The 26,361-nt window shown below is 49.8% G+C and overlaps 1 pseudogene; it reads right to left on the bottom strand.

The window, feature by feature from the left end:
* Window positions 1-956: 956 nt before the first annotated feature.
* On the bottom strand, window positions 957-5,185 carry LOC139229053 (large ribosomal subunit protein eL42-like; annotated as a pseudogene).
* Window positions 5,186-26,361: the final 21,176 nt, after the last annotated feature.

Below are 26,361 nucleotides of genomic sequence, written 5' to 3'. Positions count from 1 at the left end.
ACACTTCCCCACTGTTACAACTAATGAAAAAAATGCAGAAATAAATAAATACAAAAACGTACCTTGCTCCCTGGGCGATTTCGCCCGAGATCCGCTGTGTATTCACCACTTTCTTCAGGCCTGAGGCCGCCGTGGAGACCATATATCGTGACAGCGGCACCAAGGGGGCATTGCCCGCTGGATGTCATCACCACGTGGGTGGCGTTAGAGGGCACAGCGTTACCTCCTGGTGCCGCCACCAAAGACCCGACTGAATTTCTCCGGTGACGTGGATACCGTTTACCGCCGACGGTCGGCGTTTCTGGCGGTAACACGTGCCGTTAGAAACGGAATTCCAACCCCTTGTACTTTTCAAAATGGAAATTTATGGATTTTTTTTTGCTTCATTTAAAAATAAACAGCACCGCTGCTATAATACAGTAGCTAGTTTTTAAAGAGCACTGAGGGATCCACTTCTGTGCAATTAGCTATGAAATATCACAGTGGAGGCACATATGGTGCTGGGGTTTGAAACAGATGCTTTACTTTAATGCTGGAGGGGTGTTAACCTATGCTGGAGTGTGGATGCATAAACACTGGTGACTGTTCTTCATCTCGGAGACAAGACAGTGAGCAATTATTGGGCATTCACCAATATTACAGCGGTTCATTGCACTGCTAGTTGAAGCAATTAACAGAGGGCTCAAACCTGGTCTGTATTTAATCCCCAAGCCATCTATATATATATATATATATATATATTGTATTCATTCAGATAAGACCATAAGAATATAATTCATGGGATGGGGTGTCGCTTAAGGCCAGCATTTATTGCCCGTCCCTAATTGCCCTTGAGAAGATGATGCTGAGCTGACTTCTTGAACTGCTGCAGTCCGTGTGATGTAGGTGCTCCCACAGTGCAGTGATGATGCCTATGATGGTATGGAGGGAGTTCCAGGATTTTGACCTAGCGACGATCAAGGAACGGCGATATATTTCCAAGTCAGGATGGTGTATGACTTGGAGGGGAACTTGTAGGTGATGGCGTTCCCAGCCTTGGCGAGGTTCTGCAGTGCATTTGCAGATGGTACACACTGCAGCAAACTGCTTTGCTCTGGAAGGTGTTGAGTGTTGTTGAAGCTGCACTCATCCAGGCAAGTGGAGAGTATGCCAATCACACTCCTGACTTGTACCTTGTAGATGGTGGAAAGGCTTTGGGGAGTCAAGAGGTGAGACACTCACCGCAGAATACCCAGACTCTGACCTGGTCTTGTTGCCACTGTATTTGTGTGGCTGATCCAGTTACTAGCTGGTCAATCCGCAGGATGTTTATGGTGGGGGATTTGGCGCTGGTAATGCCATTGAATGTCAAGGGGAGGTGGTTAGACTTTCTCTTGTTAGAGATAGTCATTGCCTGGCACTTGTGTGGCACGAATGTTACTTGCCACTTATCAACCCAAGCCTGAATGTTGTCGAGGGCACTGACTGCTTCATTATCTGAGGAGCTGTCAATGGAACTGAACACTGTGCAGTCATCAGTGAATATCCCCACTTCTGATCTTATGATGGAGGCAAAGCCAATGATGAAGCAGCTGAAGATGGTTGGGCCAAGGACACTGCCCTGAGGAACTCCTGGGGCTGTGATGATTGACCTCCAACAACCACAAACATCTTCCTTTGTACTAGGTATTATTCCAGCCAATGGAGAGCTTCCCCCTGATTCACCTGGTCCCAAGTCTTCCTATAAATTCCTCAGCTGAGCAGAAACTGCCATTTCTATTTATTTCAATCTTTCCTCTGAATTCACCACACCGCCCCCCTCCCCTCCAAACTCCAAGATTTACATCTGTGCTGGGGAGAGCCCTTCATGAACACAAAAAAGTAAATTAATTTAATATTGTTGCCATCCCATGGCCACCTGATATGTTTAAAGGCCTGGCTGCTTCCTATTAATATATTTATAGAGCTGCTTAATTTTTTAAAAATATTTTCTGCTATCCTCAGCACATTTCCTGCTTTTGTTCTACTGACCAGTTTGTTAACCTCCTTTACCATGTTGGTATATTTATCTCGGTCCCATTGTGCTGCCCATAGCTTTATACTTCTGGAACAAGCTCTTCTTTGTGCCTATCAGGGACTCAGGTAGGGAAGACCCAGGAGCCCAATTTATGGCCTGAATGATTTCCCACTAATCGAGTTATTGGGATCATCATCTCTACCTCCATCACTTCTGGTTGCCTCTCAGTCTATGGGCTGGATTCTCGGCTTTCCTGTTTCCGGGGCGATAATGGCAGCGGAGCGGGAAAGTTATCGGCCGAGAATAGTTTGCGTTTTAGTGTGTTAGTTTGGGCATCTGGGCCCTGCATCAGGGGGCGCAGCGCGAAGGGAGGCGTTGTACATCTCTCGTGGTGCAAGGATGGGAAACTCCTGAGCTAAAGAGCCGGGTCGTATGCGCTCCGAGAGAGGCTGGGGGGCCAGAGGTGGGGGGGGGTGTGTGGGGGAACCTAAAAGGAGTACTTTACCTCCTTCTGGGCCGTCGGCTATGCCGGACCGCTCTGATTTCCCAGGCAGTCTTTGCGGCGCATTCCCAGGCAGACGGATTGAGCAAAAGTCCAAACTCGCGCCGGTGTCATAACCAGAGGCGTTGCACACCTGGCACAGCTCTTCACGGCGGTACTGCTCCGCACCACCACAAAACCCGACCGGAGGATTGCGGCAGGACGCAGGATACCGCACCGCCGCCTTTCACACCGCTCCGGGACACAACCCGCAGCGCAAAGGGCCAGAAAATCCTGCCCTTATTCTTTGTTACTTCATTTCCATCTATCTGTATCATTTTTCTCCTTCATTTTTGCCTGTCTCTCCTTCTCTTCATTCTGTCCATCTTTTTCTCTTCACTCTGTCCATCTCTCTCTCTCTTCAATCTGCTTCTCTCTCTTCCTCTTCACTCTGTCAGTCTCTCTCTTTCTCCTCCTTTACTTCTGTCAATCCTCCATGTTAGGTTCTCTCTTCCTTCTTCTTTCACCCTGCTCATCATTTTCCTTTCTCCATTAGTTATTTTCCTTCCCCTTTCTTCCTCTCCCTTGTTTGTCCCACGTGAGGATCACAGCCTCACAGGTGGGAACTCCACTGAGCAGGCAAGTTGGAGGCTGCACCATCAGAGAGCCCTGCAGGAAGGGATGCTACCCTATATTGGGGGTCATTAAGAGGCTCAAGGCTACAAGTTCCCCATGGGCATTTGGGGGCAGCAATACAGCAGACTCATATGTCTGCCATGGCTCAGTGGGTACGAATTTTGTGGGTTCAAGTCCCACTCCAGACACTTAAGCACATAATCCAGGCTGACACTTCAATGCAGTTCGAAGGGACTGCTGCACTGTCGGATGTGCCGTCTTTTGGGTGAGACATTAACCAAGGCCCTGTCTACTCTCTCAGGTGCACATAAAAGATGCCATGGCACTATTTTGAAGAAGAGCAGCAGAACGGTGTGGGGAGAAACAGAAGCAGAGGTGGGGGGGGGGGAATGTCGCTGACGGTAACTGAATGACAAACAAGAGTGGGGCCAGTGACAGCTGGATCAAGGACTAGAGGCAGTGGCAGATAGAAGTTGCTGAAGTGTCTAAATTCAGGCCTTTCACTTGGAGGGGGTATGGGAACAGCGACATTTCAAAAGTACTGCATTGGTTGTAAAGTGCTTTGGGACATCCTGAAGTTAATAAAGGCGCGATATAACTGGAGAGAGAGCGGAAAAAGCACAGCGGAGCCTACGCATAGAGATCAGTGAGCGAGAGCTAGGGCTGGGGGGCCCGGGATACGGGGTCAGTATTCTATGGACAAATACACAAGCTGCTCCAAGATTAATGCGCTCAACGTTACTGCGATCTTTGAAAACCAGGTAGAGGGGACCTGAGGAAGGGAGGGATGGAGGGGGTCAGTAAGACCATGTGTGTGTGTGTGTGTGTGTGTATGTGTCTGTTGGGGCCATGCAGCAAAGTCTGGTCTCCAATCGTCTTGGATCCCTTTGCCTTTGGACCAAGACCTTGCTCTGTCAAGCCCATGTGGTGGCTGGTGTGCAACGGCCACCCCTCGTTAAAAGAATTTACACACAGGCATCTTCCACCCTTTCAAATGAAGTTCGGGACCTGGCCGGCATTGGTCTCATCTACCACCTTCGAACTCATTTTAGTGTGGAAGCATGTCATCCTTGACTCCGGGGGACTGCCTAAGAAGAAGCAGAAGATAAATGCAAGTCTTTCTTTCTTTCGTGCCAGCATCAACATTTCCCAACCGTGGAGCTGCTGCCTGGAGGAGTTGGGTAAGGCTGCTGGAAGAGCAGTCAGAGGTTGTGCTTCACTCCGGCTGTGAGAGCTGCCAGAGCTTTCTGCCTGTGTCCTTACCTGCTGCAGAACAACTGGTTCTGCCAGTGGGCATTTTGTAGCAATGATGTTTTATATTTGGGCCATGTGTTGCTTGGTATCTGGGTGCGTTTGGCCCATTGGGTGAGGCCCGACCACCCCGGTCCATACACTCTTCGAAATGATTCCAACAATTTCACCCAGGCAGGTGTGTCCTTGTGGAGCCTCGAGTTGGGCTACCCTCCGGTTCCCTGCCTCCTCCCACAACCATCATCGCCATTGAGCCAACAGTTGCCCTCGATTGAGGGTCGCTAATGCTGAATATACTCCTGGAGGTTTTATCACATGACCTTATGCTCCAACCACCCCACCCAGTCAAACAGCATTTTTCCCATCTCCAATATTTATGTAACCAACAAACATAAATGTTCAAAGAAAAATAAATGTTTTTAACAATGCCTCTATTTTTTTTTAGATTTTCATAATTTCGATTGTGAACCTGTACTCCAAAAATGGTGAAGAATGCAGCTTTGAACTGGATGACTTGACCCTTTCTCTTCTTGTCTCCTCCCAGCTCAAAATGCTTGCACCTCTTGATGGCCAGCATTCTCTTGGAGCGGCAGCTGGGCTCCACACCCTCCAGCCTCAACACGATCTTCGTTGTGGTCTTGGCCTTCTTTCGCGATATAGGCTTTGTCCGTCCACCTTAACCACTCTGCTTTCTGTCGTAATGCCTCTCACCCTGTGCGTATAAGGAGTCCTTTCCCGTCTGTGTCCTGGGAAACCTTGCGTGGCTGGTGCTTGTGACATTTCTTGCAGTATGTCCTACGGGTCTTTGGTATGTTGACCATCTTCCCGAGTCTACACATGGTCGCTCGCAGCAGTGTCCAGGAGATTAATCTTTCACTCCTGGAGGCTCCAGGACAGTGCTGGAGGGTTGGTAACCCAACCCTCACTGTTTTTTTCCAGTCTCCCTGCATCATGCTACATCATGCCCCTCAATCCTGGTTTTAGTAGCATCCTTCAGCCCGGCCAACACGACATTTTGTACAACCTTATCCTCCGCATTGTTATTCCTCACCTCATCATCATCATAGGCAGTCCCTCAGAATCGAGGAAGACTTGCTTCCACTCTTAGAATGAGTCCTTTGGTGGCTGAACAGTTCAATACGAGAGCCACAGTGTCTGTCACAGGTGGGACAGAGAGTCGTTGAGGTAAGGGAGGGTAGGACTGGTTTGCCGCATGCTCTTTCCACCGCCTGTGCTTGATTTCTGCAAGCTATCGGCGTTGAGACACGAAGTGCTCAGCGCCCTCCTGGATGCACTTCCTCCACTGAGGGCGGTCTTTGGCCAGGGACTCTCAGGTGTCAGTGGGGATGTTGCACTGTATCAGGGAGGCTTTGAGGGTGTCCTTGAAACGTTTCCGCTGCCCACCTTTGGCTCGCTTGCCGTGAAGGAGTTCCGAGTAGAGCGCTTGCTTTAGGAGTATTCTGTCTGGCATGCGGACAATGTGACCTGCCCAGCGGAGCTGATCGAGTGTGGTCAGTGCTTCAATGCTGGGGATGTTAGCCTGGGCGAGGACACTGATGTTGGTGCACTTGTCCTCCCAGGGGATTTTTGGGATCTTGCGCACACACACACACAAACACACACACACAGACACACACACACACACACACACTCGCTCACTACCCAAGGAGTGTCTTCACCACTAGCTTCCCAGCTCACAGTCACTGCCTGGCACTGCTCTCTGATCATCGTCCCAGCCACCAGTAGATCTAGGACTCTCCTCCACTTGCGGCCAATCACAGGTCTGTTCCTTGCTCGCCCCCCTCCCTGCAAGGGCTTGTCAGATGATGAATGAAAAGCTTCCCCCAGTTCTGGTCACCACATTACAGGAAAGATGTGATTGCACTGGAAAGGGTACAGAGGAGATTTACCAGAATGTTGCCTGGACTGGAGAATTTTAGCTATGAGGAATGATTGGAGAGGCTTGGGTCTGTTTTCTTTGGAACAGAGGAGGCTGCGGGCAGACTTGATCGAGTGTATAAAATTATGAGGGGCCTGGATAGAGTGGATTGGAAGGACCTGTTTCCCTTGGCAGAGGGGTCAACAACCAGGGGGCATAGATTTAAAGTAATTGCGGGGTGGGGGGAGATATAGATGAGATATGAGGGGAAATGTCTTCACCCAGAGGGTGGTGGGGGTCTGGAACTCACTGCCTGAAAGGGTGCTAGAGGCAGAAAGCCTCACCACACTAAAAAATACTTGGATGTGCACTTAAAGTGCCGTAACCTACAGGGCTATGGACCTAGAGCTGGAAAGTGGGATTAGGCTGGAAAGTGGGATTAGGTCTTGGTCGACCGCGTGGACACGTTGAGCCAAAATGGTCTCCTTCCGTGCTGTAAATTTCTATGATTCTATGCTGCCGGTCTCTAGCCACCCAACCCAGTGTTTCTAATGATGGCACACTGTAAGAGGTGCAGAGATTAAAGAGTTATTTTTTCTATATGTGCATATACTTTGGTATAGCTATTGCTGGCCACTTGTGCCTGGAAGTGCTGGGATCTGTCAATACTGAAAGAACAGAGCTAGATTTATGATCCATGGTCCTTGGGTTGATATGGTACTAATGAGGCCTTGAGAGGGTGTTAGAATCATCACATTCTTTCCTGGTGATTCACACGCTGCGGAACCAGAGGGAGGAACAGCATCATTGGCGATGAGATTTTTGAAGAACTATTTCAAATCAAGCAGTTATACCCTCTGACGCATTGCTGGCTCGTGGAATGAAATCTTTGCAGTGATCCCACATACCTGAGTCAGTCATTTAGATTGAACAAGTCAACTGAAGTTGTGTGCACTGCATTAGTTTAAGTTACACACAGTCAGGCATCAGTCACTCACTCAGGGGGTTAGAATGGAAAGTTAGAAGGGTACAGGGAGGTCACATTATTTTCAATCAAAGCAGGAGCAGAGAAGGTAAAATGTGTTCCACAAATTGACTCAATAGCCCAAGTTCCACAGCACTGAGAGAAAGTGCCGTATATCCGCCACAATCCAGCATGTGCCAGATGAGCCACAGCTGGGAAAAGAAGGAACGCCGACACGGGAGGCAGACAAAAAGCAAAAGCGAAGCTTTGGAAGGTTATGAGGCAGCGCCGCATGCATGCACTAAAGCAGAGCTTCTGCTGTCTGCACAGATCACATAACAGTGTCACACATCGAATCTCTAGGCTGGGGCCTTGCAAAAGTGTTGATCATCTGCATCTCCTGCACAAGCTCTTCATCATACAGCAGAACCCATGCAGCCAGCAGGAAAGGTCTGCCACATTGGCTGGAGAGGAGAAAGAAGGAAGGAAGAGAGGAGGAATGAAGGGAGGAGGAAGGATGGTAGCAGGGTGGAAGGGGGAGAAGGGAGGGAGTCAGAAGGAAGCGAGGAGGGCGGATGGGAGGAGGATGAAAGGTAGGAGGAAGGAAGGGGGAGGTTGGAGGGGAGGAGAGAGGAAGGTCGAGCAGGGGGAGGGAGGTGGAGCAAAGGAGGAGGAGGGGAGGAAGGAGGGAAGGAGGAGGGGAGGATGAGGGAGAGGTGGAAGGAGAGAACAGGAGGAATTTTCGACATGAACGCATGGCCAAACCGACTGACATGTGAAGTAATATGAATTGAAACGAGCCTTGCATCCTCTGTATTCTGCACCTTCATCGTACTGGCATGTCCAATCCAATCCCCTCTGCCTACACCAAGCGTTTGGGATCTTTGATTTCCTCTTGTATCCTTACTGAACCCCATCAGCGATGAATTACATTTCCACTCTGCTCTGCTCCAGACCAGCGCTCAAACCAATTGTGCACCAAAATATCCGCCAGACAGCTGAGGACTCGGGCCGAACACTCCAGGTGGCTCAAGGGTTTCCAGATCGATTCGAGTCGGATCTGGAAACTGGGGCAGCAACAATCTCTCACCTGTTCACTCACTCATTCCCTGAGTCAGCCTGCCCCAAGTACCTCGTGGATCATCCACCCCCAGTGTTTCTCACTCACTCATTCAATACGTGTGTGATAGGAGAGAAAGGTACGAGGAAAACGGGAAGGGACTGCAAACCAAGGCCGAGAGATTCGATGCAGCCCAAAATCGGGCGGTGCCAAGGTTAACGGCAGCCTACAGACAGAGCGCAGGCAGCACTAGTACATAAAACTCACCCACAACGGTTACTTGCATTCTCAGTCTCTCCGATGCAGTGAGCCCATTCAACAGGGCTCAATTTTCCCCATGTATCTGCGCCCTTTTTTTGGCGTTCGCCGTATTTTTGGCGTAAATGAAAATATCGAAGTTTCCCCAAAGTTTCTGTGCCAGCGTAACTCAGTGAGATACGATTTTAATAGGCTAGTATTCTTTTACGTCATCGTAACCTGATGTCTGCGCCAGTTTTTCACATTTCAGCAAGTTTGGCCAACTTACATTTTTCCGAGAACGGCGTATGTGATCACTCCCAAAAAAACTTCTGGGCACTTAAGAAAAACCAACGCACAACAAAAAATCGCCGGAGAAAGACGTCATTGTTTTTATGTGAAGTTTTGGAGGGAGTCAAGAAGACGAAGAATATGCATCATGAAGCTTATTTTTTTTAAAGCCAAAAGGGAGAAAATGTAAGTCTAAAGCAATTCTTTAATTTTTGATTTTTTTCCAAAGTACTACACCACCACCGAAGGACTCCGCACCGGGCTAGAGGGTCGGAGCTTTGGCCGGCAGAATCGCTCCTTCGCCCGGACACAGGGGCTCGGGGTTCCGTTTCAAAAGAAGCCCGGGAGGGGGAGGTTGGCGGGGTGGGGGGGTTGGAAGCCGAACCGAAGGGATGAGAATCCTTAGACATACAGCAGCTTCAAAAGAAGCCCAGGGGGAGCGGGGAGGGGGGGGGTGGGCGGGTGGGGGCGGCGGGGTGGACACCGAGCCCCTGTGGTGGCGGGGTGGTACTTTGAAAAAAAATCAAAAATTAAAGAATTGCATGAGACTTCATTGCCCCAAATGTCTTCATTGAATGCCTAGCATTGAATCTAAGGAAGCCTATTGTGCATGCGCAGACCAGGGTATGGTACATACTAGGGCGTCGACCTTGGGGTGAGAGAGAGGGGAAAGAACTGAGAATATAGAAATGCCCCTCCCCTCCTCTCTCCTTCCACCTCCCCCTCCCCTCTCCGCGCCCCCCCCCCATCACCCTCACCCCCCCATGCTCTAGGTCTGGAAGGTGGGATTGAAAGATGTTCTCTTCTTCCGTCTCATCCACATCTGAATCTTCTTCTGCATCGGCTTCAGCCTCGTCAGGGTTGGCCTCAAGTTCTGCAAAATATAACAGAACAGACAAATGGTTAGCAGCAGAGGAGGGGGCAGGGTGGGTGGCATGTGTAGGCTCACACAGCGCAGGCAGCAGGCTCAGTGAAGGATCACGATGAATAATAGCACATTGCATCAACCGAAATGTAGCTGACAGAGACAGCCCCATGAACTCAAACATGGCGAGCTCACGCAGTACTTAATATTTGCAGGACTTACCCTCTCCCTCGAGTGTGGGCCCAGCTTGTGCAGTGGTGGTTGCTTTTCTCCAGGGAGGACCTGTCATGTATTCAACCAGCATTGTAACCCATGTATACTCTGACCTAAGTTGTACCATGTGAGAACACTGACCACAAGGTGGTGAACTTGTGGAAGACACTCCTAACCTAGACCTTCAGATATAAAAGGGGAAGCTCCACCCACTTCCTTCAGTTGAGTGCTATGAAATAAAGGACAGGTCACAGACAAGTTCCTTCTCTCAAGCATGGCCCTCGTGTGCATTTATACTGTATCGTAAGGACGTATCAATGGCGACAAGAAACTGGGATTTAAACCACGCGAGCATGGCCATGAGCAGAACAGTTGAGAGGTACTGTGTTAAGGAATGGTTGGGACAGAGATTCAACATTGTTAAAGCAGCACACAGTTTTTCAGGCAGACAAGGGCAGTCGGACATGCCCCAACATGTAGTCGAACCCAAAGGGGGAGTTCGACAGAGACAATGGCAAGCTGAATAGCGATTCACACCATTGCAAGGGACAATGCGGCCAGTAATGGGGCCATCAACACCTGTTAATGGCGTACTCAAGGACAGTCACCGGGGCAGTCAGGGACGATCGACTGGCAAGGGACATTTTGTTTCAAACAGCAGCTCATGCTGGAGGCGTGGAGTCACATACTCAGCCGGAGTTTGCAGAGGTGAGCAAAATACCTGCAGAAATTGCAGAAATGAATGCTGGGGGAAATCGCTGGAAGCTGAAGTTCAGCGAGTTCATGTGGAGCACGTATACAGTTCATACACCAGGACACCACCGATAATAATGAAAGTGCTCCTCAATGGCATCCCAGTATCAATGGAGCTAGACACGGGGGCCAGCCAGTCCCTGATGGGTATCAAACAGTTTGAAAAGTTGTGGGCGTCCAAGGCCAGGAGGCCTAAATTATCGCCGATTGATGCACAGCTACGGACTTACACAAAGCAGATCATTCCGGTGCTCGGCAGCACCATGGCAGTCGTGACCCACAAAGATTCGGAGAAGAGACTGTCACTCTCGATTGTCCCAGGGGACGGTCCCGCACGACAGGGGAGGAGGTGGTTTTCTGTCATGAATTGGAAATGGGACGATGTCAATGCAATTTCCTCTGTGGAGCGAGTATCATGCTCACAGATCCTGGACAAACTTGACTCATTATTTCAACCCGGCATTAACACTTTCATGGGGGCCAAGGTAGTGATTCACATAAACCCAGACACCAGTCCAGTACACCGCAAGGCCAGAGCGGTGCCGTACGTGATGTGGGAAAAGATAGAAGGCGAATTGGACCGCCTGCTGAGGGAAGGCATCATCTCGCCAGTCGAATTCAGTGACTGGACGAGCCCGATTGTGCCGGTGCTCAAGGCGGATGGGTCGGTCAGGATATGTGGCGATTACAAGGCCACCATCAATCGGGTGTCACTCCAAGACCAGTACCCACTACCGAGAGCGGAGGACCTCTTTGCAACGCTATCCGGTGGAAAACTTTTTTCAAAATTGGACCTGACCTCAGCTTACATGACCCAGGAGCTGCGAGTGAGTCAAAGAAGCTGACCATCATCACGACACACAAGGGGTTGTTTGAGTACAATAGATGTCCGTTCGGGATTCGCTCGGCCACCGCAATCTTCCAACGAAATATGGAAAGCCTCCTCAAGTCGATTCCAGGGACGGTGGTTTTTCAGGACGACATCCTCATTACGGGTTACGATATTGAAGAACACCTCCACAACCTGGAGGAGGTGCTACGCAGACTGGACCGGGTAGGGCTGCGACTGAAAAAGGCGAAGTGCGTCTTCCTAGCTCCAGAGGTAGAATTCCTGGGGATGAGGGTAGCAGCAGACGGGATCAGCCCTACTGCGTCCAAGACGGAAGCGATCCAGAGAGCATCCAGACCCCGTAACACGACGGAGCTGCGTTCATTCCTGGGGCTCCTGAACTATTTTGGTATCTTTCTTCCCAAATTGAGCACGCTGCTAGAGCCGCTACACGTGCTCCTACGCAAAGGTCGCGAATGGGTCTGGGGGGGACAGCTAGGAAAGGGCTTTTAATAGAGCACGCAATTTGTTATGTTCAAACAATCTGTTAACGCTATATGAGCCATGTAAGAAACTTGTGTTAACGTGCGATGCGTCGTCCCGTGCTGTCAGGTGTGTGTTGCAGCATGTCAATGCCAAGGGTCAATTACAGCCGGTGGCTTATGCCTCCAGAAGTCTGTCCCAGGCAGAAAGGGGCTGCAAGATGGTAGAAAAGGAGGTGCTCGCATGTGTATCCGTGGTAAAGAAAATGCACCAGTACCTGTTTGGCAGGAAATTTGAGCTGGAGACAGATCACAAACCCCTAACGTCCCTTTTGGCCAACAACAAGGCCATAAATGCAAACGCATCGGCCCGCATACAGAGGTGGGCACTCACGTAAGCCACCTATGACTACACAATTCAGCACAGAGCGTGCACCGAAAACTGCGCCGATGCACTCAGCAGGCTCCCACTAGCCACCACTGAGGGGGCTACCGAGCATGCTGCTGAGATGGTCATGGCTGTTGAAGCTTTCGGAAGCGAAGGCTCACCCGTGACAGCCCGTCAGATTAAAGTCTGGACAAATAGAGACCCGCTATTGTCTCTAGTCAAGAAATGTGTCCTGAATGGGGACTGGGCAGCCACGTACACGGCATACCCTGAGAAATTTAAACCATTTCACAGGCGCAAGGATGAACTCTCGATTCAGGACAATTGCCTACTGTGGGGAAACTGCGTAGTCATGCCCCAGATGTGCAGAGAGGTGTTCATCAGAGAACTCCACAATGAGCACCCGGGCATTGTCACGATGAAGGCAATTGCCAGGTCACACGTTTGGTGGCCAGTGATAGACGCAGATCTGGAACTTTGTGTTCGCAGGTGCAACACGTGTGCCCAGCTGGGCAATGCGCCCAGGGATGCCCCCCTTAGCCCCTGGCCATAGCCCGTCAAACTTTGGTCACGCATCCATGTGGATTACGCAGGTCCTTTCATGGGGAAAATGTTTTTGGTTGTAGTAGACGCCTACTCCAAATGGATCGAATGTGACATTTTAAATTCAAGCACATCCTCTGCCATGGTAGAAAGTCTACGGGCAATGTTCGTCGCCCACGGTCTGCCGGACGTTTTGGTCAGCGACAGTGGCCCGTGCTTCACAAGCACTGAATTCCAGGACTTCATGGCAGGCAATGGAATTAACCATGTTAGAACGGCACCGTTCAAACCGGTCTCAAACGGCCAGGCAGAACAAGCAGTGCAGATAATCAAACAGGGGATGCTCAGATTCCAAGGGGGTTCCCAACAATGCCGCTTATCACGCCTCCTGTTGGCCTACAGATCCCGACCACACTCGCTCACAGGGGTTCCACCCGCAGAGCTGTTAATGAAAAGGACGCTCAAAACCCAGTTATCCCTTATGCACCCCACCATGAAAGAAATTGTCGAGAGCAGGCGCCAGTCACAATATGACTATCATGACAGGAATGCGAGGACGCGATGTATTGATGTAAATGACCCTGTTTTTGTCCTCAACTACGCTGCAGGGCCCAAATGGCTCGCAGGCACTGTGGTTGCCAAAGAGGGAAATAGGATTCTGGTCGTTAAACTTACCAATGGACAAATCTGCCGCAAACATGTGGATCAAACAAAAAGGAGGTTCAGCAACCCCATAGAAGAAGCAGAGGAAGAACACGATGTAGATTTCACTCCACCACAGGTGACCGAACACAGGAACCAAAGGGAAGAGAGCCCAGTCACTGTGGGCAGTCCGGACATGCCTGAGGCACTGCAAACAGCAGACACTCAGGCCAGCGCCCAACGACCGGAGCCCCAACTCAGACGCTCTTCAAGGAAGCGTAAACCACCAGAGAGACTCAACCTGTGATCCCAATAAGACTTTGGGGGGGAGGTGATGTCATGTATTCAACCAGCATTGTAACCCATGTATAATCTGACCTAAGTTGTACACTGTGAGAACACTGACCACTAGGTGGGAGACACTTCTGACCTGGGCCTTCAGATATAAAAGGCGAAGCTCCACCCACTTTCATCAGTTGAGTGCTAAGGAATAAAGGACAGGTCACAGACTGACCTTCTCTCAAGCATGGGCCTCGTGTGCATTTATACTGTATAGTAAGGACATATCAGGATCCATCAAAGCAGCGACCCTCTCCTCCAAGGGTGTCAGTGGTTACAGATTTGCCGGGCCTCCTCCTGTTCGAGTTCTTTCTCATTTGTTGTGTGCCACCTTCCTCTGCAAAGGTGAAAACATAGCTTTTTAAAGAGGGTGTTTTTCTGCTGGGTGGGACATATACAGATGGCCACATTTACAATTGCAATAAATGAAAATAAATGAAAATATTACTTACACTAACTACTTGACCAAGGTCCTGCCACTTATTTTTGTACTGGTCTCCAGACCTCGGGGTGGTCCCCATTGCACAGGAATCTTCTGCAACTTGGTTCCAGCATTTCTTCATTGCTTTTGGTGACCTCTGCTGGTGTCCAGCTTGTGCCATCTGGCCTCAGTTACAGGAACTAATGCCTCCACTTCATCCTGTGAGAAATTCTTTGTCCTTGAGCTGTGTTGCATATTGCAGTTCTGATTTTTCCACTGAGAATTAAAGTTCTCACATAGCACTCAAAGTTCTCACACACAACTGGTTCTTTAAAAATGGGCGAATGCAGACCGGGAGGTGTGCTGGGCATGTGCGTCCTTAGCAGTCACGTAAAAAATGGCATTTTTTTTTCGCGCATGTGCAGAATGGCGGGGGGCATTATTTTTTCAGTGCAGACATTCGGCTCCACCCCCGAAGCTAAAGGACAGGCTGCACACCAATTTCAAAAATTAGAACGGGGAAACTTGCAAGTTATTTTTTGGAGTCATCGGGGCGGAAAAAAACGGCGTAACTCTTGAAATACGCAAAAAAATGGCATTGAGGAAAATTGCGCGCAGAGTGTTTGCTTTAAGACCATCATTAATTTGCACAACCGGCTGACTCTCTCCGTATCCACCTGCTTCTCATCGTCTTTCAAAAGGAACAACATTCTGACTTCAGCCTAAACTGCTCCAAGTTATTGTCAATTAAAGTTCTGTCCAATATATTCTCAGTCTGCACATGTCCTTCAGTGAGTGACAGGAATCATTCCCTTGGTCCTCACAAACTGAATCCTGTAATCACATCTGCCAAAGCGTCTGTTTTAAACAATTAGAATCACGATCACCTGAGATTCAGTTTTCTATCACTAATTGGTGATTAACACTGCGTTACAGCAGGTTTTCATTGCATTAACCCCCAATCTTACTGACTGATATTAATGTTTATTCAATCACATATACATTATACAAGCTTCTGTTCACACAGTGTACTGGCACATGGAGCCTCGGCCCCTGTTGAAGAAGCTAAGCAGTCATTTAATCCACTGAATTTGCACAGTGAGCAGGTCAAGGCTCCGGGATCTCTGGAAAATATAGGTCTGTCAAGTACAAAGCAGTTGGTTCAGTGATGCAATGCTGGAGATGTTGATACTGGAAGGGCAAGAGGGCTGGTACAAACATACTCGTAGCCTCAGGTACTAATGTTTCCCCCCTTTTTTTCTCTTTACTCCTCCTAGAGCCACGTCTCCTGTCGTCATGCCTCCGTTCACTTCGCCGCCCTTGGGCACTCTGCCCTCCCAAATCCCATCCCCGACCCTTCAGCACTCCTCAACCTTCCTGCTCTCCTGCCGCCATCCGAGGCTTGACACCCTCTTCCATAAGCCCACAGCTTCTCTCTGTGTCTCGCTTGGGATCCTCCGAAGGGCCCATTGAGGCGCTCGTCGCTGCCTCCTTATGAGCAGCCACCCCAACTGCCCCTTCCTACACTCTCGCCGACCTTCCTGCCCAGCGCACCCACTGGGGGCCAATCTTGCCAACCTCCTGCCCGTCCCACTCACCTCTCCCAGCGCTGACCCTGTGGATTCTGCCAGCAGATTGGCTATCACCGCCTCTCTCCACATCTCCCTCCAGAATGTCCATTCTCTTCTGAACAAGGCCCTTGCCATCCATGGCCTCATTATGGATGATTGCATCGACCTCATGGCCTTGACAGAAATCTGGTTGAGCTGAGATGGTACCATTCCCCTTAATGAAGCGTCCACCACTTGCTCTGCCAAACCGCAGTGGTGTAGACCTCATCACTAATTTATATCAGATTCTGTCCTCCTACTCCTCTCGCAACTCCTTCCTCGCTGCCACCGCTCCCTCTCCCAAAGATCTTGGAGCATGAGGTCGACTGTCAGTACAACCCCCTGACTGTGAGCAAGTGTGGTGAGCAGAAGCTTCCAAAAAATAATGAAGGTGTTCTCCACTTGCAGCAACAAGTTGGTGTTGTGGAAAGTAGCACAGAGTCACTCAAACAGCATAACCCCGTCAGTTGCAACTGATTGCTGATGACCCCTTTAATTATCGCGGCTGGAGCCTCCTTCCTGCTGTTGACCGCTTGCACTCCCTGTCGGTGTTTAGGCACGGCGGTAAGTTGAACGACGAAATCCAATGCTACAGATCGGGCGTCAAGTGAGCGTTGCACACTCACTGACGTCGCGGCACGATCTCATTCATTTAAAATCCCTCCAGCGATCGTGTTTATCGGCAGCGCTACTGGTCCTTGAAAAATGACTCAGGACCTGCCACCAGCTGGCGGAAGAGCGCCTGCCGCCATTTTTTCGCCCTTTCCTGGCGGTAACTGGCAAACCACCAGAAGTTTTTTCATTTTTTTTAGCGAATCAAAAATTACATCGAGTAAGTTTCCTATTAATTATAATAATATTGAGAAAGTATAGATTCAAAATCAAGGATCCATGGTAAATGAAAAGATGAGATAAATTATAAAGTGTTGATTGCACGATGGTCAGCTTGATTTTAAACATCTGAACATTGTCAGAGGAGGAAAGCACAGTTTGGATGGAGCCCATGTGATGGGTTCCAATTTTCATGTAGGCTGACTAATCTGCTGCTTTAGAGGAGTGAGAGATCAAATATGAGAGGAGCAGTAACCACAGATCCATTGATAAAACAGAAAGACATGGAAGGTTGTGATGGAGAGACACTGAGGGCCAAAGGTGAGAGGGGAAACTTCCAATAATAAAAGAAAAAGAAAGACTTGGATTTATATAGCGCCTTTCACGACCACTGGATGTCTCAAAGCACTTTACAGCCAATGAAGTACATTTGGAGTGTAGTCACTGTAGTAATGTAGGAAGCATTGCAGCCAATTTGCACACAGAAAGCTCCCACAAACAGCAATGTGATAATGACAATGTCAATAGGGCTGTAGTAATACCCGCCCTTCTGTATGGATCTGAGGCATGTACGATATATAGAAGGCACCTCAAGTCGCTGGAGATATATCACCAACCATGTCTCCGCAAGATCCTGCAAATCCTCTGGGAGGACAGGCGGACCAGCATCAGTGCCCTCGACCAGGCTAACATCCCCAGTATTGAAGCACTGACCACTGTAAGGGATGGTTTTCAGGAGGTCAGCTTTCCCTTCTGACCTTATATGAGCGGTTCCGAATTGCTCCCACACCCTTGGTTCTAGACACTGGAATTATGAAGGGACTGTGACAGACTTGGACAGGCAATCGGTTTCAAGGTAGGAAGCAGGTATGGCTTTATTGTGTCTAAAAAAAGAAGTAAAAGGCACACCTTTAATAACACACAGAATATTAATACCAATACACACTGAGGGGTACAACACATTGAATAAAATCTCAAATTACAGCCTGTGGGGAAAATAATACAGCTTAAATTCTAAATGAGGTAAAGAGGAGAATGCAGATACATTTACACAAGTTATCCCAGCCTCCCCCCTCCCAATTCCCCTAACTAACTAAGTTATAGCTCTGGGGGGTTCAGGGGCTATGCTCACCAACCCCCTTTTGACAGTTCCAACTCTGGGGTTCACCTTAGTTGTCCCTGGGGTTCACCTTAGTTGTCCACGTTCTGTAGTCTGTACCCCTTGCTAGCGTAGGACCAGCTTGTAGAGTGGAAAAACCTTCGGTTTTTCTTCGGTTTTGTCGGGTTGGTTCCGGTTGACTGTTTGATTGGTCGCGATGGTCTGAAACTTTCCGATAGTCGTTTTGAAAGCCTGTTTGCTGTCGTGGTGCTATCCTTCTGGGTTTTAGAGATTTCTTTCGCCGCTGTTTCGGGGTCCCACTTTTCGAGGCTGGTGTAGAATTTATGCAATGAGACTGCTAACTTAATAGTGTCTCTAGAAGCACACCTAACTGCCAGAACAGGCCTTCAATTATACTAAAGCAGGCTTCCTTATCTTTGCGCCAAATCAGTTCTTGGGTTTTGTTTAAACTGTTCTGTCCATTGATTTTCAAATGCCTCCTTTGTCAGTGTTTTTGGTGGGCTAGTCAGCAGTAACTCGATTAGGGTGTGGGAATGTTCTATCACTGGTTTTGCATTGTTTTAGGATTGTCCAGTTTCCTGACCATCTAGTTGGACCCATGATTTCCATAGTGGTTGGTTGGGTAATTGGTTTCTTGCATATTTTGGATGAGTTCTATAGTTTAGATAATGGCTGGTAATTTGATTCTCTCTTAGGGGGTGAATTGGTGTTGCATAGTTCCCCCAGACAGTCTGGGATCCTTAATACACGAATTTTCTTCACAGAGGTTAGCCCCATCTCCTGGTAACTCATTTTCACAGCCAAAATGTTGCAGAATCTTAAAATTGATATGCTCCTTCCCATAGATGTTCAGGGGATCTCAGGCTTCTGTAATTTAGGTCCATTTTGAATTCCCTTTCCTATGAGTCCAAACACTGGGGGGAGGGGCTCCATGAATGCATCCCCTTTTATCCCCTACATGCTTCTTTCGCCCCTTTATACTCATTTTAAAGGTCCAGAAAAGGGTTCTTCTCCTCTGCAGGGGAAAGGTACCAGGAATCTTTGCAAAATATTGGTAAATTCTACACTCCCCCCTGTGATCTTCCAGGTGAGCAAAGTTCCTGATTCCCAAGAGATATCCTTCCCCGTAAATTAACTAAACTAATACCCAAAATATGCATTACACTTATGCAACATCACCATAGATACACACTTTTCCCTTTACAGGTACAAACTTTTCACATTTACATCCTCCCAGCTTGGAAGGGATTCAATCACTACAATTGCATTTCAGCACAGTTACATTTCATTTCAGTTACATTATATTCACCAGCATGTAGGCAACGTACAACCACATTACAGAAGGACGAACATAGATTAAAATTAAACAACATCAATTACTGCAACATTAACCTCAACTCTAAACTAAACCTAAAAGATAAAACAGGGCAGTCAGCTGCCTTAAACTAAAAATTAGAGCTATGTACAACCGCCACCAGTCTCCGGGTGGTCTGGTTAATCCCTGTCAGGCCCATGCCTTGTGCGGTCTGATAGCCGCCTGGATGCTAGGGTTTCCCAGCAGCCGGTGAGCTAGAGACTCTTGTCTCTGGGACAGCTCGTTGCTACTGTTCCTGTGAGTCCCTCACCGCTGGAGGCGGCTGGCTGGGGGTCCCTACTCTGAGCGGCCTCTGTACTTCTGACCTTTGGCCTTCCTAGTCGGGCTGCCCTTCTCCTAGGATAGAATCGCTGAGGCTCAGATGCCGGATACCACGGTATCTTTGGCCCTGGTGTACAGAGAGTCCTTCTCAGGGCTTGGGTTACTGGGGGTGCGTCCAAATCCCAAACGATGGGTGGGATAGCCCCTCCAGTACTGCAATTCACCGTCCCTATAGGCACAGTTTCTGAGCCTGCCACATTCCCTATGGGCCCTCCACTGTCGGGGGTGGCCAACGGAGGGTCGCTGTCCTGAGGACGGTTCACCCCTCCCGGCTGCCCTCTGTGCTTGGCTGACCCTGGGTTGTACAGTTTGCACTGGTTGATGTGGAACCACTTAGTACGGCGGGGCAGCTTTATGGCATAGACCATCGGCCTTGTCGACAATGCTGCATGGCCCCATAAAAAATGCTTCAAAAACCCCTACCCGAGCATAGTTCCTCACCATGAGCTGGTCCCCTATCTCCCATTTGTGGTAGTTGCTGGGTTTTAGCAGCAACCGGTTACTCCGATGCTGTCTGCCCATGTTACTAGCAGCCTGCCAGTGAATCTGTCTGAGGTTTTCAAACAGATTCCTGACAAACCAATCCCGGTTCACCTCTCTGAGCTGACCTTCTGTGAGCACCGGGGCGAGGACATGGGTGTGGGTCCGCATGATCCGGCCAGTCATGTGCTCGTATGGGGAATACTCCGTGCTCTTTGACTGGCTGGCTCGGATCCCCATTAGGACCAACGGTAAGACCTCCACCCACTTTTGGGGTGAGTCTCCCGTTTCCTTCCGCAGCCTTTCTTTAATGGTGCGGTTTAAACGCTCCACAATACCCGATGACTGTGGGTTGTGGGCAACGTGCCATTTCCCCTCAATGCCGAGCACCTTAAGGGTTGCCTGCATTACCTGCCCAGTGAAATGGCTCCCCTGGTCTGACTCCACATACTGTGGGAGTCCCCACCGGGAGAACACTTCCCTCACTAGAATCTTAGCTGTCCCTAGTGTGGTGGCTGTTCGTCAGGGGAAGGCTTCAACCCATTTTGACAACACGTCCATCAGGACTAGGCAGTATTTGTAGCCTCCCTGGGTGGTGGGTAGGGGCCCGATGTAGTCAATTTGGATTGACTGCCATGATCTCTCTACCTTCCTGACGTGTCCTAGGGACACCTTCCTTTTCTGGGGGTCAGGGTTGTTCGCAGCACACACAAGGCAGTTCGCACAGAACTCGCGGACGTCCTCCCCGAGTCCCAACCACCATCCTGCCTGCTCCACCCATTGCCAGGTGGTCTCAGGCCTGGGGTGTCCCGCTCCTGGACCCTCATGGGCCAGTTTTAGGAATTCCCTCTGGTGTTGCTGCGGCACAACCCATTGTCCCTCTTTAAACAGCATGCCTTCCTTAACGGTAATGGCTGCTGTGCCGTATGGACCTTCTACTCTCTCTCCTCTAGCTAGCGCGGTCAGAACAGCTTTCACGACCGGGTCCTGTACCTGAACTGTTTTTAAGTCCGGGGCCAAAGCTATCCCTGTACTCTCTGCTGCCCTGTTCTTATTCTTGACCGCTGCTATGCGGCAGGTGTCATAGGGGTCCCAGAACTTTCCCGTGCAGGCACCTTCTTTGGCCAGTTTGTCAGCCTGTTGGTTTCCCTCTGCACGGGGTTCGGTTTTTGAATGGGCCTTCACCTTATGTATGTAGACCTTTCCCTCTTCCCCCACCATTATCATGTTTTTCTCCAGCAGCGGCTTGATTGCCAGGGGTCTCCCGTCAGCGGACGTGTATCCGCGACGGGACCAGTTAGCCAGGTACTCCGTACATGAATTGCAGGTGAACATACTGTCCAAGAAATCGTGTACGGGGAAAGGAATTCCTCGGGGTGGGTCACCACGTACATTACGGCGGACAGTTCAGCATGCTGGGCACTCATGATGCTGGGGAGCTTGATTGCCAGGGCAATACCTGCCCTTGGGTCATAGACTCCACAGCTGGTGAGTCGTTCGCCAGCAGATACCGTGCTGGACCCGTCCACATAGATGTCCCGGCCTGTAGGGTGTAACCCCGCCCGAAGGCCAATGTTCACCTCCCATACCCCTTCTATGGAGCACCTGTGGGCTTTCCCTGGGTAGATTAGGTCGACTGCGAGCCTTGGCTCGCGGGGGCCTTCTGGGAGAGGAGCAGGGTCCAGCGAGCAATGCGGGCACTGCTCACCGTCCCGTCCTTAATCCTCCCATCTAGGAGCATCTGAGTAGGTGTGTGGTAGGTTAGGAGTGTTAGAGGAGACCCTCCCGTGAAGATCAAGGATCTTTTCACTGCCCAATGTGTGGATAGGAGGTGTCTCTTACAGTTGGAGTACCCCTTCGCCACATCTGTGAGGATCCTGGAGGAGTAAACCACCGGTCTCAGCTGGCCGTGCAGCTCTTGAAGCAGCACTGAACTCAAACTGTGCCCGCTGGCTGCCACCTCCAGGAAAAACTCCTTTCCTACATCTATCACTCCTAAGGCTGGCGCAGTCTGCAAGTCCTTTTTGAGCTGATTTAATGCTGCCTCGCAACCCTCATCCCAGTCCCACTCTACACCCTTGTGTAGGAGCCTGAGCAGAGGGGCTGCGGTGGCTGCATAATCCTCAATAAAATCTCTGCAGTACCCGGTGAGTCCTAGAAAGGATCTTACCCCTGTCACTGTGTTGGGGGCCGGTAACTCCTGTTCTAGCCTTGTCTATAGCCCTTTCCCCAGCGCGCACAGTCAGCCCCAGGAATTTGACTTCCTTCTGGCCGATCTGTGCCTTCTTGGGGTTTACTCTAAACCCTTCTTCTTTTCGCAGCTCCAGCAGCTCAGCCAGCAGTGGGCCATGTTCCTCCCCCTGATCGGTGAACAGAAGCAGGTCATCCACATACTGCACCAACTGCTGGGGTCTGCTAAAGCCCTTTAAACAGTTTGCCATACATTGGTGAAAAATGCTGGGGCTGTTGTGGAAGCCCTGGGGAAGACAGTTCCACGTGTATTGTTGGCCCTTAAAGGTAAAGGCGAACTTGTACTGGTCCTCCCGTTTGAAAGGAATGGACCAGAACCCATTTGAAATGTCCAGCAATGTGAAAGTGGTCGCGGATGCTGGAATACCCGCTATGAGGTCCGCTACGGCTGCTACAGTGGGTGCACAGGCAGGGCTATTCTTATTTAGTACTCGATAGTCCACGGTGGCCCTCCATGAGTTGTCCGGTTTCTTAACCGGCCACAGTGGAGAGTTCACATGGGTAGCTATCGGTCTTAATACCCCTTGCTCTACCAGTGATCCCAGCGCCGTTGTCAGGTCTTTCTCTGCCTCTCTGTGGAAGTTAATTTGCTTTTGTGATCGGATCATGGGGTCCCCTTCTATACTAAATTCCACCCCTGTTACCCTATCACAGCCATGTTTGTGGGTGGTGAATGCTGCAAGGTGTGCCCGTACATATGCCTGGTACTCCACTGGGGTGTTACTGACTAGTAATTCCAAGTCGTAACCCTCCTTTGGCTTCACGGTACACAACGTTCCCTTGGCCCCTTTTTCTGGGATCATCGCCACCACACCTTCCCTGTCTGTCCCTATGGCTCCCCATGGACAGTGGTTCCTGAGATCCACTAGGATCTGGTGGCTAATGATAAAATCAGCTCCCAGGAGCCTTTTTCCCTTTTGCTCCCATTTCATCAGGACACACTTCCATTTGGTTTTGAGTGTTCCTAACTGAATGGTGAGCGGGATGGAAAATGAACAAGCTTGCTCATTGCCTGTGAACCCCACGAGACTGTACAGGACCTCGTTCGATAAAGGTGAGGGAGCTGGGTTATCTGCATATACAAGGGTGCTGGATGCACCAGTATCTAGCGGGTAGGTCCCTTTCACTTTCTCCACCTCCATCGTAATGCACGGTCTCTTCCAGGCATCGTACTCTAGGGAACACAGGTACACAGGCTGCGCTGGCTCTAGTCATGCAGCTGGGTGGGTTGGAGCAGAGGGTTTTACCATACCGGCTACTGTAACGGTTGCGGTAGCTACTGCTCCCTGTCCGTTTATGAGTGTCTGTAGGGCGGCGACAAGTGTCTCATATGAGTCGGGTGTTCCTGCCCCGGCCTTACGGGCTGGGGCTGGAGTGGCCTTTCCCTTAGTCTCTTTCCAGGGGTTCCTACAGTCCTTCCTCCAGTGCCCACTTTTTCCACTCCCAAAACACTCATCCCCTTTGTGGGGAGGGTTCCCACCTTCCTGATGCCACTCTCTCTTGCCTTGGCTGGGTTTAATCTCATGGACTCTCCCTTTAGAGGAGGGCTCCTCTGTCCCTATACTGTTCCGGTAAGCCAGGATCAACTGTCTGACCACTGTCTTCTCGGTGGTTCTGGGATCTCTTGGATCGAACCAGACCTCGGCTTTTGCCTTTACTCCAGGTAAGCTGTTTGCCACTAGGCTGCAGAGCCAGTGAGCCAGCTCGTTAGGGTTCAGGTGGGCCCGGTCAAGAACCCCACTATAGGCCCCTTCGTTGACCGGCCACAACCTGTCGGCGAAAGCCTGTGGAGTCTCCCCATAGAGCTGCACTGTTTTCTCCACTCGGGAGAAAGGACTCCCGTCGTTCATACCCATGGCCTCTAGAACCCCCTCCTTAACCGTAGCGTACGTGTTTCGCCCCTTTCTGCTGTCTGCAGAGAGGGAATGGCACAGCTTGGTGTCTAGTGAGAAGAGCAACAGCTTAGCCTGCTCTGAATCATCGCACCCGTTAATATCCCCTGTGTGTTCCACTTCCAGGAAGTGTACTGAGGGATCCCCCTGTTGGGTGAGCTTACTTAGGTGGTCTATCATAGCCCTCAGTTTTTGGGTGTCGTGGGAGACTATGAAGTTGCTTTCTAGGGGTCCTGCTGCCCCATTGGTGCCAGGCGGGCCAAACCTCTGCTGCCGGACCGGGTGCATTGGCCCTGGTTCCGGCCCTTCTTGTATTGGCTCGTCTGCTTCCCCCTGCTGCCAAGCCAAGTTAAAATTTGGGGCTGCTGGTGTTAGTATTTCACAATCCTTGCCTGCCCCGCACTCTGGCTGACACCCCTGCTGCCCCGGACCATTCCCGGGAGCTGCAGGCAGTGACTGAGGGGTTTCTCCTTGCTCTACCAGGTGTTCCTGGGCTAAACACGGGTTTATCAGGCACACCATGCCTTTAGCCCGGGATAGAGCAAGGTTCAAGCTTTGGATTTGCTGTTGACAGGGGCTGTGGTCTCCTGCCTCAAATTCCCTGGTACTGGCTACCTTATAGGCTACCTGAATGTCTCTCACCCTCTCCCCGTACTCTTTAACTTGCTTGGCAAGGCAGGAATTCTCTTCCCACAATGCCAATTCGCTATTCTTGGCTTCAATAATCTGACACTGTAAAAGGTCCAGTTGGGTTTTGTGCCTTTCTTTCGTGAGCTCTCTACTTTCCTTTAACTGCCCCACGTCTGTCCACAGCCTTTCCCCGACTGTGGCCCTTACACTGGACCTCTCTTCTGCCTGTCTCAATACTCCCTTTAATTTCTCATTCTCCTCATCTAGAAGCCGGATCTGTCGCTGAAGGCAAATTAGCCAAATGGCCATCTCTATCGACTTTTTATGGTCCTTGCTCTCGGTCCATTGAGCTGCAGCATCTTCTGGACGCTCAGCATACAATAGATCGAGTACCCACTCCTTAGCCACATTTACCTCTTAAACACATACGAGGAAATCCCCTCTTCCATTTTGCTTCTTTTCCTGAAACCAGTCTCTCTCTTATCACGTCCCTTGCACCAGTGTCCCATCTGATCACCATTATGTAAGGGGCGGTTTTCAGGGGGTCAGCTTTCCCTTCTGACCTTATATGAGCGGTTCCGAATCGCTCCCACACCCTTGGCTCTAGACACTGGAATTATGAAGGGACTGTGACAGACTTGGACAGGCAATCGGTTTCAAGGTAGGAAACAGGTATGGCTTTAGTCTGTCGAAAAAAAGAAGTAAAAGGCACACCATTAATAACACACACAGAATATTAATACCAATACACACTGAGGGGTACAACACATTGAATAAATTGTCAAATTACAGCCTGTGGGGAGAATAATACAGCTTAAACTCTAAATGAGGTAAAGAGGAGAATACATAAGTTATTCCAGCCTCCCCCCTCCCAATTCCCCTAACTAATTAAGTTATAACACTGTGGGGTTTAGGGGCTATGCTCACCAACCCCCTTTTGACAGTTCCAACTCCGGGGTTCGCCTTAGTTGTCCCTGGGGTTCGCCTTAATTGTCTACGTTCTGTAGTCTGTACCCTTTGGTAGCGCAGGTCCAGCTTGTAGAGTGGAAAAATCTTCGTTTTTTCTTCGGTTTGTCGGGTTGGTTCCAGTTGACTGTTTGATTCATCGCGATTGTCCGAAACTTTCTGATCGTCGTTTTGACAGCCTGTTTGCTGTTGTGATGCTGTCCTTCTGGGTTTTAGAGATTCCTTTCGCCGCTGTTTCGGGGTCCCACTTTTCGAGGCTGGTGTCGAGTTTATGCAACGAGACTGCTAACTTAATAGTGTCTGTAGAAGCACACATAACTGCCAGAACAGGCCTTCAATTATACTAAAACAAGCTTCCTTATCTTTGCGCCAAATCAGTTCTTGGGCTTTGTTTAAACTGTTCTGTCCATTGATTTTCAAATGCCTCCTTTGTCAGTGTTTTTGGTGGGCTAGTCAGCAGTAACTCGATTAGGGTGTGATAATGTGCTATCACTGGTTTTGCATTGTTTTAGGATTGTCCAGTTTTCTGACCATCTAGTTGGGCCTATGATTTCCATTGTGCTTGATTGGGTAATTTGATTATTTCTTAGGGGGTGAATTGGTGTTGCATAGTTCC

The sequence above is a fragment of the Pristiophorus japonicus genome, chromosome 18 (assembly GCF_044704955.1).
Source record: "Pristiophorus japonicus isolate sPriJap1 chromosome 18, sPriJap1.hap1, whole genome shotgun sequence".
Classification (NCBI taxonomy): Eukaryota; Metazoa; Chordata; class Chondrichthyes; family Pristiophoridae; genus Pristiophorus; species Pristiophorus japonicus.
This window is presented reverse-complemented; position numbering and strand designations above follow the sequence as displayed.